The sequence below is a fragment of the Podarcis filfolensis genome (genome assembly GCF_964270895.1).
Source record: "Podarcis filfolensis genome assembly, chromosome: 13".
Taxonomy (NCBI): domain Eukaryota; kingdom Metazoa; phylum Chordata; class Lepidosauria; order Squamata; family Lacertidae; genus Podarcis; species Podarcis filfolensis.
In genome coordinates, this window is record NC_139615.1 from 26,273,707 (window position 1) to 26,283,085 (window position 9,379).

Genomic DNA, 9,379 nt, shown 5'->3' on the forward strand with positions numbered 1-9,379 from the left:
AATATGCAGGGATGTACAGTATGCAAAATGAACCACAGAAAGAGAAGAAGGGAAGTCATTGATTTAAAGTTGTTTAAATAAATATTTTGAAATGTAAATTAGAAAAATCTAATAAAAACTATGCATAAAAAATAAAATAAAAGGGAATTACATTAGAAACACCTCCCAGTGGATCAAAGTATCCCCAACTATAAGCCAGGATAGATAAAAATGAAACATCAACATGCAGAGGAGGTATGACTCTGTATACCAGATGCTGAGAACAAATTACAAGGCAAGGGAAATGCCATCAGTTTCATGGCATGTTTTTGAACTTCCCAGTGGCACCTGGCGGTATCAGGGAGCCGGTCCATGATGGGCGACCATTGTTTGAAACAAAGAGTATCGGACGAGATGGACCGTTGGCCTGATCGATCAAGATATTTATTATATTATTACAGGAGACAAAGTTATAACTGGTTCTGTCCTAAATTCTCATTTAACATCCTTAGAAGGAAAAGGAAAGACAGTAACTCACCATAGTAATGCCTTAATCTTCCAGAGTTTTTGGCACCTGTTCACAAATTTTCCCTCACTTGTGAAAAATGAAAGACATGCAAATTACCTACAAATATTAGGGAATAGGATACTGTGTGCCATAGTTTAGGCATTTTAAATAAGTCCACAACTATCCCATAGATCAATGAAATTTAAAAAATGCATTGCCTCCATGTCGGGTGAGGGTAGAGAGAAACTGCAGCCAGGAACAGGACATGTTTGTGGTAGTTTTCACAACTGACTAATAACTCCTGATTCATTCAAGGTTTAGATAACAACATTCTCTAACTTGGTCACTTTCCAGGATTGTCATCTTATCCACAGGGAGATAATCCACTCTGTACTGTAGTTCATTAGAGAGCACTTGCATATTAGCAATTAAATTTTTTTTTCCTCCTCAGTGACAAATGTACCCAAAGATCAGGAAAAAACTGTTTATTTATGCAACAACAGCTGCCCAGACGATTTATGCCAGGCACAGGCAAACACGGCCCTCCAGATGTTTTGGGACTACAATTCCCATCATCCTTGACCACTGGTCCTGCTAACTAGGGATCATGGAAGTTGTAGGCCAAAAACATCTGGAGGGCCGAGTTTGCAAATGCGTGATTTATGCACAAAGATGGAAATAAGAAACAGTCCCAACCAAGGAGGATTGGCAGATGAAATTGATGGACTATGCAGGGATGGCTAAACTCACATAAGGAAACAGGAAGAAAAAAATTCAGTAAAAAATGGGAAAATTTGTGGACTATTTGAAAAATTATTGTGAACAACTTAAATCATTAGCAGGCTTAGCATAAACTGAGCAGTTAAGATATAAATGAAATAGAATTTTTAGGAGAAAAACAAATTAATAAGGAATTAATTTGGATATGTAGCAGTAAAGATAAAATGTAAGGAGCCAAAGAGAGGAAATATAATCAAATTGTAGGTTTGTTTTCTTTCTTTCTTCTGTAATTAAACTTGTATGTTTGTTGTAAAACTGAAAAACTATTTAAAGAAAATACACTGACAAATGAAGAGGAGGACACAGAGGAGTAGAGAAGGGGTATGTTTTCAGCTATATTGGAAACCTAATATTGGAGTCATCCTCTTAAAAAGTATAACAGTAGGGATTTTCATCCATTTTTATTCATTCAGAATCAAATCAAATCAAATTCTGCTTTATCTTGGGGTAGGGTATGTGGCTTCCCACCACTATCTCCAGTGCCCCAGAATGACACAAGTTCTAGTGGCATTCTGGGAAAGACCTTCTCAGCCATTATGTCATTTTTGTTAAGGTTCTGATCATGCCCATTGGGTACCATAGGTTGTGACCAATATTAATCATTTTCGGAATAGACCTATTGAAATGAATGCCGATCATTAATCTAGGTACATTATTTTCAATCAGTCTACTCTGAGGAGAACTTAGTTTAAGACAACCCCAAGTTATAGAAAACTATAATTATTGTCTTCCTCACTCACTGTGCATTTTTTATTTTATTATTATTTTTTAATTCATTTTGTTTCTCAAGCAGTTGCTTGAGGTTGCTATTATGTTTCCAGTGGTACATAAACTCACAATCACAACTGCTTTTCATACTTAACACATTTCAACATGGTATAAATACAACTATTACTTCACGAAAGGAATAAGTTGGTTTATTATTTTAACCAACAGAAATTAGAATCCAGACTAAAGTATCAAAATGAATACATGCCATCACCAATAAATAGAGGATTAAAATGCTAAAGCCATAAACGAACACAAAGCCTAATTGTACTTAGGCATACTTTGAAAACTAATTTGATGTGCAACTGTGCTAAAGAATTGGATGTTGCTTTAGTAATGCAGTAGGTACCAGAAGGCACAATTTCAGCAAGTGCTTGTTCAAGTTAATTTTTCTGTAAGAGATCGAACTAGATTTGAAAGATGTGCTCTAGAAGCCATTTTATGCCAAGTCTTAAAAGCATCTTCAGTCTGTCAGTGTGCATCTTTTGGTGAAGAAAGTATTGATCTGACGTGTAAAGATCTTTCCTATTCTATATTCAAGAGGGTTCTGGAAGCTTCCCTGTGTGATACAAACTAGTGCAAGCTGGAAGTTTCTAGCTGACACGTAAGTTTCTATTCTGCCTAGAAACAAGCAAAAGGTTCCTGATGTTTGGGTTCTTCCTTCAGAGAAGCTGAACAGCTGGTTTAAACTGATTCTATTATCTCTTCCACTCGTGGTCATGCTGACTATAATAAAAGGCCAGAAAGAGCCTGAGTTTCGCTTTCTATCTTTCTCTTTCCTTCTGGTGTGGTGTTCTGTACATAGTATGCTTAGTGTTAAGGTTTTAGTCTTATTATAAGTTGTTGTAAGTTTAGGTTAAGTCTGCTGCAACTGGATTTCTTATGCACAGTACCAATCCTGAATGTATGGATTTGTGACCATTAGGCACATTTACCTTCAGTAGCAGTAGTAAAACTCTGCTGGATGGAATATTAATTGCCTGTGGTCTATTTTGGGGGAATCCTGCAAAGTGCTATGTCTTTTTTACTCTGCTAACTATACGCTGGAGTTCTGCTCTGGATCAATATGAGCAGAATTCATGACACAATCTTGACATTAAAACTATGGAGGTGGCCTAAGAGCAAGATATTTTTTGTTGGAAGAGAGGACTTAGCTAATGTTGCAGTGGACAAGCAACATTGTGAATGACCTTAACTTGTAACAATACAAACAAAACTAAATTTTAAACAATACCTTGCAATCATTTTGTGAATAATAATAATAATAATAATTTATTATTTGTATCCCGCCCGCCTGGCTGGGTTTCCCCAGCCACTCTGGGCGGCTTCCAACAAAGATTAAAAATACATTAAAATGTTACACATTAAAAACTTCCCTGAACAGGGCTGCCTTCAGATATCTTCTAAATGTCAGGTAGTTGTTTATTTCTTTGACATCTGATGGGAGGGCATTCCACAGGGTGGGTGCCACTACTGATAAGGCCCTCTGCCTGGTTCCCTGTAGCTTTGCTTCTTGCAGTGAGGGAACCACCAGAAGGCCCTCAGAGGTGGACCTCAGTGTCTGGGCTGAATGATGGGGGTGGAGACGCTCATTCAGGTATACTGGGCCAAGGCTGTTTAGGGCTTTAAAGGTCAACACCAACACTTTGAATTGTGCTCAGAAGCACAATTCTTTACCTCTCAGTAGCTGCCTGGTGTTTACATCCAGTCTCATAATGATAATATAGCATGTGGGAAGAAAAATGAAGCCCGGTAATGCAATATTGGAGACTAAGGTGGAGAAGATCTCCACAGTCACCATATATTTTCCCTTGGCGCTCAAGTAGCAATGCAGAAATCACACACGGACACACTGGCGGAGGAAGGGGTGTGTGGTGAGTGTGGTCCACCCCTGGTGTCATCACTGAGGGGGGATGACATCGCCGCCCCGCCCCCCTCCTGGGACACTTACCTTGCCCCGAGTGCGCAGCTAGCTCCACCTCTGCATGGACAAAGGAAAAAACAACCCCAACCGCTCCCCCCCAAAAGACCCACATGCTGAAGGAGATAAACTTGAATCCCGATTGAGTCATACTTTGAACCAGTGCTTGGAAAGTTAATTTTTAAAATGATTTTTTCCCCGTTCCCATTCTTCCCTCCAAAAAGGAATTCATTCCAGTTCAAGTTCACCCCCTCCAAAAAGGAACTAATCCTGCTCCAGTTCAATTCACAATTCAATTCACAATTCATCCATGTGGTCCGTGGCAGGTTTTTTTTCAGGCTTCAGAATTTTGCTAGCTGCTCTGCTAAATTACAAAATATACTTAAGAATATCAAGAAAGCATCAACACACACACACACACACACACAGACACAGTGTAATGTGAACAATGGTTTTATTTGTTTTCCCCAACAATTGATCTTTAAGCTTAAAAATAATCACTTTTCAGAGAGATGATAATAATAATAATAATAATAATAATAATAATAATAATAATAATACCACCCCACCCATCTGGCTGGATTTCTCCAGCCACTCTAGGCAGCTTACAGCATATATAAAGAATTGTAAAGCATCAGACATTAAAAATTTCCTGATACAGGGCTGCCTTCAGATGGCTTATAAAAGTCAGATAGTTGTTTATTTGGGAGGGTGTTCCACAGGGCAGGCACCACTACCGAAAAGGCCCTCCCTCGTTCCTTGTAACCTCATTTTTCACAGTGAAGGAACCGCCAGAATGCCATTGGAGCTGGACATCAGTGAACTGAACGATGGGGCAAGAGACGCTCCTTCAGGTATACAGGGCCAAGGCTGTATTAAATGGTAAATACAATGGTCACAATCAAACACAGAGCTAAATCCGATGAAATTTTCTTAAGTTTTAACAAATTAAAACTTAAATTGCATTGAATTAAAAATTGCCCAAAGTTCCACTGCTAAAGGAATTTAATTCTTGTTCAGTTCACCAGGAAATTATAAGGTACTTTCAGATGTAATTAATTTTGAATTATTCAGTTATTAGTTAATCTGCATTAGTTAATTCCTAGGACTAACTTGAATTCAGTGGGGCTAACTACTGAGTAGACATGTATGGGAATGTTCCATAACACAGGAGTAACATAATCTGGATCCAGCCCAATGAAATGTTTACATATGCATCATAAACTGTATATGTAAAAGGATATTTAACAGTTTATGTAAAAGTTTAAAAGATAAACCAAATAAAGGAATGGATAAGTAAGATCCCACAAGGTATCACAATGTCTTCAGGGGCTAAGGCTGCTGTGGTTTCTAACTTTTAAAACCCAAGATGCTTCATAGATAATTGCTCAGTGGGGAATAGGAAGGGCTCAATATAGCTCAAACATGAGAACCTGAACTTAAGTAACTTTTATCCAAAGTTCTTAAACGTTTCCCATGACTAAACGTTTTCTTACTTTTTGCAGGAAGATTACACAGCAGTGGAGGTAAGATGCATGGAAGAAATGGGATCCAATTTAGAAAACATCAGTCTTGTAGGGTTTTTTTAGGATTATTTTTTCTCTCTGTTTTTAGCTTGGAAGGACAAATAAAAGAGTCTCTCATGGTGAAAATGCTCCTAATTTTGAGAGCTAATTCCGAGAGCAGTAAGCTTCATTAGGCACCTGCCAAGGCCCACAGTCATTTTATTTTAATATGTATTTTTTTAATAACTGCTGGTTTTACTTGCATTTTGAAAAATGTTTAGGTTGCTTTGTTTTAAACATCTGATTTATAAATCATTGTCATTTTCTTTGTAAACTGCTTAGGTTGTTTTTTTTAAATAATTAAGCAGTATATCATTCCTGTTTAATAAAGAAAAAAACCACTCTCTTATCTTTTAAAACTGCCCTGGAAATCCTGATGAAGGCATGTATATAAATCTTTTAAAATAAAGCAAACATCTTGATTTCAATGGGAGTTAAATATGCCTAAATCTAGATCCAGCCAATTGCATTTTTGTGAAACTTTGTGAATTGCTGTTGCATAGTTATAACTCCCAAGTCAGTTTTTGCAATGCTTGTGAAGAATTTCACAGCTTTGCCTATACTACTAGAGGATATTGGTTTATTTTAATTTACTCCTAGAAATTTCAAGACCAGTTGTTAACAATCAACTTTAGGTGCTAACAAATGGCCTGTTTATAATTATTTGCTCTTGTCAGGAATGAGTATGGTTGCTCCCGAGGTAAACAGCCGACCTGCCTTTTACAGGTTTTATTGGTTGCAAAAACCATGTACAGTGCAGAAGTCCAAAATCCATGTCTGCCTCAATCACTAGCAGATTCTGAGAGTGGTTTCTTCCGGTTTCCCCTCTAGCACCAAAGCCGAGACAACCCCCTTCTCCTCCTCTTTTCCTTACGTTTAATTCCCTGGCGAAAACTATGTGACAGTAGCTGCACTTCAATCTCCCTTTCTGTTTGCCTGGGAGCGGCGCTGTGGCTCACCTGAGCCTGTGTGAGCCTTTGCTTCACCCCCCCCCCCTCATCCGTTTCTCCTGAGGCTTCACCTTCACCAGTCTCTGGCGAGGTGCTGCTGCTCAGCAAAGGGGGGGGGCTGCCTGTACTTTCCTGCCTCCCTCCCCTCTCTTGATGGCAGTCCCCTGACAGCTCTCTTTTTTAAAAGTATTTTTATTAGTTTTTTAACATATCATTTTCAACAATTATTAAACATACTTTTATATTTTATGCACTTTTTTTTTACTTCCATCAATCACATCTGAAAATTTTCCAGTCTTTTCTCTTAATATACATTTCTTACATTCACTATTACATTTAAATCTCATAAATAATGTCTCTCTTCTTTGCAATATTTCATATATTTCTCCTTACAAAACTTATTCTAATCCTGCTAGCGTAATTTATTGATTACAGTTGCTCTTCAAATAGTTTGGTTATTTCTTCCAATCTTCTGTAAATCTCCGGTCCCGCAGGTTTCGAATCCTTCCTGTCATTTTATCCAATTCTGCGTAGTCCATTAATTTTGTCTGCCATTCTTCTTTCGTCGGTATTTTTTCTTGCTTCCATTTCTGAGCCAACAATACTCTTGCCGCTGTTGTTGCATATAAGAACAATTTTACATCCTGTCTATTAATATATTCACCTATAGTGCCAAGTAAAAATGCTTCTGGTTTTTAAAAAAATGTATATTTCAACATCTTTTTCATCTCATTATATATCACTTCCCAGAGGTTTTTTACTTTCTCACGTTCCCACCACATATGATAAAATGTTCCTTCTTTTTCTTTGCATTTCCAACATTTATTATTTATCTTATACATTTTGGCTAATTCCACAGGTTTAATATACCATCTATACATCATTTTCATCATATTTTCTTTCAAGGCATTACAAGCTGTAAATTTTATTCTTTCTTTCCACAACCTTTCCCATTCCTTAAGCTGTATGTCGTATCCAAAATATTTTGCCCAGTGTATCATCACCAATTTCACTTCCTTGTCTTTCAGGTGCCATTCCAGCAGTATTTTATACATTTTAGACATTATTTTACATTCATTGTTTAATATTTCTATTTCAAATTTTGATTTCTTATCATCAAATCCATTTTCCTTTAAATCCTGTTTATACATTTCATTGACTTGGCGATAGTGCAACCAATCATAAGGTTTCATTTTCCATTTACTTCCTTCCCCCCCACAACAATTTCTGATAGGTAACCCAATTTTTACTCATATTTATCTTTTTCACACTCATTGCTTCCAATGGAGATAACCACCACGGTGTTTTACATTCTAATAATTTTTTATACCTGTCCTATACTTCATATAAAGATCTTCGAAATATATGATTACCAAATCCTTTATGGATTTTTGTTTTGTTACACCATAAATATGCGTGCCAGCCAAATCTATTGTCATAACCTTCCAAATCCAACAAGTCTGTATTTTTTAGCAACATCCATTCTTTTAACCAACAGAGGCAAGCTGCTTCATAATACAACTTCAAGTCTGGCAGGGCGAAGCCCCCTCTTTCTTTAGCATCTGTTAACAATTTATATTGTATTCTCGGTTTCTTCCCCTGCCAGACATATCTTGAAATTGCTTTTTGCCATTCTTTAAAGATTGCTGCCTCTTTGGTAGCACATTCATTTTATAGCCAAAATCCTTCCCCAAAATGAGAATTTCATCCTTCCCCCTACTTTCAGGTCTCTCTTAATTCCATTCCACATCGGTGTATAATTATTTTGAAATAAATCCATATTCTTTGTGGTTAACCAAATTCCTAAATACTTAACTTTTTAAACTGCTTCTATACCAATCTGCTGCTGCAACATATCCACCAAGTCTTGTTTCATATTTTAAACTAACATTTTAGTCTTTCTTTTGTTTAATTTAAAACCTGCTACTTGTCATAATTGTTCTATTTCTTCAGTAACCTCTTTGGCTTTGTTTAATGGTTCTTCTATAGTTAGTACCAAGTCGTCTGCAAAGGCTTTCACTTTATGTTCCTTCCAGTCAACTGAAATTCCTTTTATTTTCTCATTTTCTCTGATTGTCCTTAGGAAGACTTCCAGTATCGATATGAATAGTAGTGGTGAAAGTGGACACCCTTGTCTCGTACCCTTCGTAATTTCAATATTTTCAGTTATTATATTATTTACTATCAGTTTTGCTTTTTGATCAGAGTATATCACTTTTATACCTTTTATAAATGTCCAATGTCCATTAATTCCAAGTTCTTTATCATATATTCCCAAGCCTTTTCCGCATCTGCAAACATTAACATCGCTTGTTTATCATTCCTTGCCGTCAGATATTCAATTATGTTCACAATATTCCTTATATCATCTTTCATCTGACAGCCAGGAAGAAAACCTGCTTGATCTTTATGTATTATCTCATTCATTATTTTTTCAACCTATTTGCTAATATACTTGCAAATAATTTATAATCATTATTTAACAGAGAAATTGGCCTATAATTCTTCACTTGCAATAAATCAGAGTCTGGTTTGGGTATTAATGAAATATATGCTTCTTTCCATCACTTCTTTCATTGGTACAAGTAGGGTATGCTTTCATTCTTTATAATATTTCACTGAAATGAATAATATACTGGGAGGGAAAGATATACCACAATCCTGGAAAGAAGCACTGATCACTCTAATTCCGAAACAGGGAGTGGAGTTGACAGACATGAAAAATTATAGACCAATCTCCCTGTTGAATACAGACTATAAAATCTATGCTGGGGTGATGGCTAATAGATTAAAAAAGACTCTAAACAAAATAATCAGCAGAGACCAGACGGGCTTCTTACCGGATAGACATATAAAAGACAATACAAGAATAATAATTGACCTCCATGTTGGAGTATGTGGAAATGAA